Source organism: Ornithorhynchus anatinus, chromosome 5 (assembly GCF_004115215.2).
Source record: "Ornithorhynchus anatinus isolate Pmale09 chromosome 5, mOrnAna1.pri.v4, whole genome shotgun sequence".
NCBI lineage: Eukaryota > Metazoa > Chordata > Mammalia > Monotremata > Ornithorhynchidae > Ornithorhynchus > Ornithorhynchus anatinus.
In genome coordinates this window covers 65,568,492-65,575,100 of record NC_041732.1, presented here as the reverse complement: position 1 = coordinate 65,575,100, position 6,609 = coordinate 65,568,492, and the positions used below count along the sequence as shown (strand labels likewise).

General features: G+C 45.0%; 1 non-coding gene across 1 annotated transcript; it reads right to left on the bottom strand.

Moving 5' to 3' along the window:
- Positions 1 to 296: 296 nt before the first annotated feature.
- Positions 297 to 434, bottom strand: LOC114812702. Its single transcript, XR_003760353.1, has one exon. It is a non-coding gene; the product is annotated as a small nucleolar RNA SNORA7 (small nucleolar RNA).
- Between the last annotated feature and the right edge of the window lie 6,175 nt (positions 435 to 6,609).

Here is a 6,609-nt window from a genome sequence, read left to right as displayed (position 1 = left end):
TCTTGACCCAAGCCTAAGAAGCAGGGACACTGTAGCCAAATGGTGCCGGGATCCTAGAGACAAAACCCAGTGAGAGTTGTTTTGTCTTGTTTTATGCAGTCGAGTTGTTTCCTATCTATAGTGACACCACGGACACATCTCTTCCAGACCACCCCGCTCTCCATCTGCCGGCGTTCTGGTAGTGTATCCATAGAGTTTTCTTGGTAAAAATACAGAAGTGGTTTACCATTGTCTTCTTCCACTCAGTTAACTCGACTCTCTCTCATGCCGCTGCTGCCCAGCATGGGTGAATTTTGACTTGTAGCAGATTGCCTTCCACTCGCTAGCCACTGCCCAAGCTAGGAATGGAATGGGTAGGCTTCTGCTTGACTCTCCCTCACGTAGCCGAGACTGGTAGAGTACTGGAAACACTCCAGGTGCGATCCTGAGAGGGGCAGTGAGAGTTGTAGGACCACAGTATTAAGGGTTTCTGTATCTGTTCATTCTCTCTGAGTTAAGGATTTTATTGGGGTCAAGCAATCACTGCCATAGGATTTGGGGTGAAGCAGTTTATAATACAACCCCCCCATCCACATAGTTTTGGTTTATGCTGAGCTGGACTGGGGGAGTCTGCACAACAGACACACCTAAAATTATTATTAATTATTATTACTTAAAATCAGTCTAAAGCAGAGGCACTGCTTTCTGGAGAGCCCCTGGATTACCCAGCTCCAAGTGAAAACTGGCTGCAGTGCCACAGTACAGTGCCCTGTACTAAGTAAGCACTAAGTAAATACCACTGATGATGATGCTGCTGCAGTGCATTCACCCAGTGGGTGCTCAGTAAATACCATTCACTGTTTGGTTTTTTGCAGGCCAAGAAGTACCCTGTCAGTCCATAACTTCTCCTTTACTTGGAAGTAGATGCTAGGCTTCAAGGCCCAACTTCATCTTGCCCCTTCCTACCTCTCCTCCCTTCTCTCTTTCTACCGCCCACCCCGCACACTCCGCTCCTCCGCCGCCCACCTCCTCACCGTCCCTCGGTCTCGCCTATCCCGCCGTCGACCCCTGGGCCACGTCCTCCCGCGGTCCCGGAACGCCCTCCCTCCTCACCTCCGCCAAACTGATTCTCTTCCCCTCTTCAAAACCCTACTTAAAACTCACCTCCTCCAAGAGGCCTTCCCAGACTGAGCTCCTCTTCTTCCTCTTCTCCCTCTACTCCCTCTACCACCCCCCCTTCATCTCTCCGCAGCTTAACCCTCTTTTCCCCCCATTTCCCTCTGCTCCTCCCCCTCTCCCTTCCCATCCCCTCAGCACTGTACTCGTCTGCTCAACTGTATATATTTTCATTACTCTATTTATTTTGTTAATGAAATGTCCATCGCCTTGATTCTATTTAGTTGCCATTGTTTTTACGAGATGTTCTTCCCCTTGACTCTATTTATTGCCATTGTTCTTGTCTGTCTGTCTCCCCCGATTAGACCGTAAGCCCGTCAAATGGCAGGGACTGTCTCTATCTGTTGCCGACTTGTTCATTCCAAGCGCTTAGTACAGTGCTCTGCACATAGTAAGCGCTCAATAAATACTATTGAATGAATGAAAATCTTGAATCTGGGTGCTGGGGTAGCTTTGAATGAGGAGTTGGGAGGTATAGTTGGGAGGTAAAATCTGGTGATCCTTTCCGAATGACACCCTAGATTTCATAGGTCAAAGGAGGATATTTGATCATCTGATGAATACACACCTTTTTAGAAATTTCTTTCTCTTTGGGAGCAATAGGTTTGTTCCTTATCCAGGTGCAGCAACATAATGGGTTGTAGCAGAAATTCCTGTGGTTATGGTAAAGTACATTGACCCTCCATCCCCCTTCCTGCCAAATCTACCTTGGCATAGCTGTTAGAATCCTGAGAAAGAGACAAAGTGAAGCTTCTTAGCTTGAGTATTCATTCATTCAATAGTATTTATTGAGCGCTTACTATGTGCAGAGCACTGTACTAAGCGCTTGGAAGGTACAAGTCGGCAACAGATAGAAACAGTCCCTGCCCTGTGACGGGCTTACAGTCTAATCGGGGGAGACAGGCAGACAAGAACAATGGCAATAAACTGGGGCAGAGTGGGCATCAAGGGCACTTGTGGACACCAGACATGGCTTTACTGACCCAGAAATAGAGACTTTTATCATTTTAAGGGCATTGCCACAGGTTCCTCAACCCACATAATGATGCTATTTGGCACCTTTTATGGGAATCAGCATTTCTCCGTGTGGACCCTTCATTCACCCACTTTGTTCTCTGCAGACCCATTCCTTTCACCTCCTGGGATACCACTCCCGAGTCATGGAATTTAGCACCACAGGCAATGGTGGAGGGGGTCTGGGTATTTAAAGTTAACATTCCAGCATAATGGTGCCTGGTGCCAGATCCCAACTGGCCAGGAGACAGCAAGCTGGAAACTGGGGTAAAACCAGATGGGTGGCTATTATAGTCTATGGCAGGTTGCCCAGGCCACAGAGGGAGAAAAGAAAAAGAAGTCCTTTGACTGGCCTTGTGTTCCCCCTGAGTCATTCATCAATTCCTCTCCCAGTGCATCTGCCTGAATCATTCCTTTGGAGAATGATGGTTTACAGCCACTAAATGAGAAGCAGCTTGGCATAGTGGATAGAGCATGGGGCTGGGAGTCAGAAGGTCATGGGTTCTAATCCCGCCTCAGTCACTTGTCCGCTTTGTGACCTTGGGCAAGTCACTTCACTTCTCTGGGCCTCAGTTTCCTCATCTGCAAAATGAGGGTTAAGACTCTGAGTCTTATATGGGCCAGGGATTCTGTCCAACCCTATTTGCTTGTATCTAACCCAGCATTTAGTACAGTGCCTGGCACATTCATTCATTCAATCTTATTTATTGAGCATTTACTATGTGCAGAGCACTGTACTAAGTGCTGGAATATACAATTTGGCAACAGATAGAGACAATCCCTGCCCAACAACGGGTTCACAGTCTAAATGGGGGATACAGACAACAAAACAAAACAAGCACATAGTAAGCACTTAACAAATACCATAATTCTTCTTCTTCTTATTAAATGCCTTTCATAGTCCCAGTCAGAATGAGGCAAGTTAGGGTTCCTCTCCTAGGTTGCTTAGCTTCAGCAACTTCACTAAAGAAGGTTGGGCCTGATGCAGGGCGGGGCCAGGAGACAGTGCCCTGCAAGCAATAAGCACTGTTATACTTCTGGCACCAGACACTTTGGAATTGTTGGTTTAAGCTGGTATCTTGGGGTTCTGGTTTGCATTATGATTATAGACTGTTCTCTACATATTGGTTCTCCTCCATTCAGGCTGGGAGACCCTAATGGGTCTCCTCTCTCTCTCCCCCACTTAAAAGCCTGATGGCACATCTCCTCCAAGAGGCCTTTACTAACTAAGCCCTTCTTTCCTCTTCTCCCACTCCCTTCTGCATCACCCTAACTGGCTCTTTTTATTCAACCCCCCCACCACAGCACTTTTGTATATATCTGTAATTTATTTATTTATATTAATATCTCTCTCCTCCTCTGCACTGTAAGCTCTTGTGGGCAGGGGATGTGTTTGTTACTATAGTGTACTCTCCCAAGAGCTTAGTACATTAATCTGCACACAGCGCTCAATAAATAAAATTGACTGACTGAGCATTCCAAATCAATTTCCACACACCCACACAGCACTTAGTGCAGTGTTTCTCACAGAGAAGTCCTGGTGAAGTGTTTCTGATGATGATGAAAATGTACTCTCCTAGCCACATTGTGATTGGGTAGTCATATATCCTTGTAGCTCAAATTCAATCTAATCAATCAATAAGTCAATGTGAATTTATTGAGCACATACTTTGTGCAGAGCACTCTTCTAAGTGCTTGGGATAGTAGAATGCAATAGAGTTGTTCTTGGATTTGCATCCTTTATTCACTTCTCCTTCAGCCCCACAGCACTTATGTATATATCCATAATTTATTAGTTTATATTAATATCTGACTGTAAGCTCATTTTGGGCAGGGTACGTGTCTATCAACTCTGTTGGATTGTACTCTACCAGGTGCTTAGTATGGTGCTCTGTAAAAGGTAAGCACTCAATAAATATGATTGATTGATTCATTGTGTTGGTAGGCACAATCTCTTCCCTCCAGGAATTTTCAGTTCTCTTCTTCCTTCTCTTCCCCCTCCCCTTTCTCTACTTCCTCCTCCTTTTCCTCCTCCTGCTTCTTCTCTTCCTTTTCCAATGGCTATCCATATCTTTCCACAACAACCAGAAGCTTCAGACCAGTGGATTAAAATAATCTTCACCTGAAGTTCCTTACTTTCCTTTCACTCTCTTCTCCCACTTCATCTCAGCTCACTTTTCACTCTTCCCAAGCTCACCTTGATCTCCCTCCCCCTTCACACCTGCTCCCAGCTTCAAGACCCTCTTAACAAGTCACTGATTGCTTTTTCTTTTGAAGAAGTAATAGTAGTAGTAATACTGGGAGCCCGTTATTGGGCAGGAATGGTCTCTATCTGTTGCCGAATTGTACACTCCAAGCACTTAGTACAGGGTTCTGCACATAGTAAGTGTTCAATAAATACTATTGAATTGAATGACTGAATAATAATGGTATTTAATATGTGCTTGCCGAATGCAACACACTGTACCAAGTGTTTGGGAAAATACTACAGAAGCAAAACTCACAAAGATCTTATAATTTCATGGGAGACACAGACAAACACAACAGTGTGGTAACAGTGAGAAGACAAAGTACTAGAGATGCAGTGTGGTCTAGCAGAAAGAGTATGAGCCTGTGTGCCACAGGAACTGGATTCTAATTCCTGCTCCACCACTTGTCTGCTGTGTGACCTTGGGTAAGTCACTTAACTTTTCTGTGCCTCAGTTACCTCATTTGAAAATGGACATTAAAACTGTAAGCCCCATGTGGGACATGGATTAGGTGGAACCTTGTATCTACCCCAGCACTTAGTACAGTCCCTGGCATATAGTAAGTGCTTAATAAATGCTATTTTAAAAAAAGAGAGAGGGAGTAGAACTAATTTGCTAGGATGAAATGTTATAGTAAAAAGGAATGCATTCATTCATTCAGTCGTATTTATTGAGTGCTTACTATGTGCAGAGCACTGTACTAAGCACTTGGCAGAATGCACAAATTGAGCATACATGTACACATAGGTGCTGAAGGTGGGTATAAATCCATAAGTGATTACTAGAATCAGGTGGGGCATTCTCCTTTTTCCCTGTGTTCTTTTTACAGTCCTCACAATCCTCTGTATAGTAGGGACACTGTGGTATTTGACAATACCCAGAGTTGAGCAATTATGAATTAGAGACAGAAAAGAAGCATAAGCTGAAATACTGAGGCTGAGCAACAAATAGAGTTTGGACTTTCCAAAGCTGGAATATTATAACAGACAGACAGGCAGACAGGCAGACATGAAAGACGAGAGGCAGGCAAGACTGACAGCAGAATAATAATAATAATAATGATGATGAATATGGCATTTGTTAAGCACTTACTATGTACCAGGCACTGTTCTAAGTGCTGGGGTAGATATAAGGTAATCAGGTTGGACATAGTCCCTGTCCCACATGGGGCTCCCAGTCTTAATCCCCATTTTACAGATGAGGTAACTGAGGCCCAGACAAGTGGAGTGACTACCCAAGGTCACACAGCAGACAAGTGGCAGAGGCGGGATTAGAACCCATGACTTTCTGACTCCCAGGCTTAGGCTTTATTCAATACAGACTGAGAGAATGACAACACCACAAACACAAACTTCAGGAAGGTGATGATTCCAAGATAAGGCTTCTTCGGTGCCTCAAACGGGAAATGCATCAGGAGGGCAAACGGCCATTTTAATGGGCAGCCGGGGTTTGTGGACCACTGGCCTTTTCACCTACCCCAGTCTTTATGGGTGGTTCATTCTAAGCAACGGCTTCTCTGAGAATGCACTATTTACATACTGAGCCCTTCTCTAAAGCTTTTAGAGCCCATGGCTTCAATCACCCAACTGGTGATGTCAGACAACAGTAAGAATTACGATGCCACAGACATATTTTAAAATGCCGGAGCTCTTGGATTAAAATACCAGGTTGTATTGAGTGTCACAGGAGGGATGAAAGATTCTCAAGCACCCAGAAAAATGATGATATCAGGGCAATCACAAATGGCTGCCTAAGCACTTATTCACCATTCTGGGTTTGGGGCAGGCTGGAAATGTTGCGACTAAGAGCAGAGAAACAGCTCAGTCCCTCTTCCCTGTCTCTGCTCCCTTCAGGCTGAGCATTGGGTAGCAGTGGATAATCCTGAAGTAATGCTGGGAGCAACAGTGAAGAAGTAGTGTGGCCTGGTGGACAGAGCACAGACCTGGGAGTCAGAAGGACCTGAGTTCTAATCCCGCCTCTGCCACTTGTCCGCTGGGTGTCACTGGGCAAGTCACTCAATTTCTCTGGGCCTCAGTTACCTCTTCTGGAAAATGGGGATTAAGACTATGAGCCCCATATGGGACATGGACTGTATCCAACCTGATTACTTTGTATCTACCCCAGTGCTTAGTACAGTGACTAGTACATAGTAAGTGCTTAACAAATACCATAAAAAAGTGGGGAACCTGGG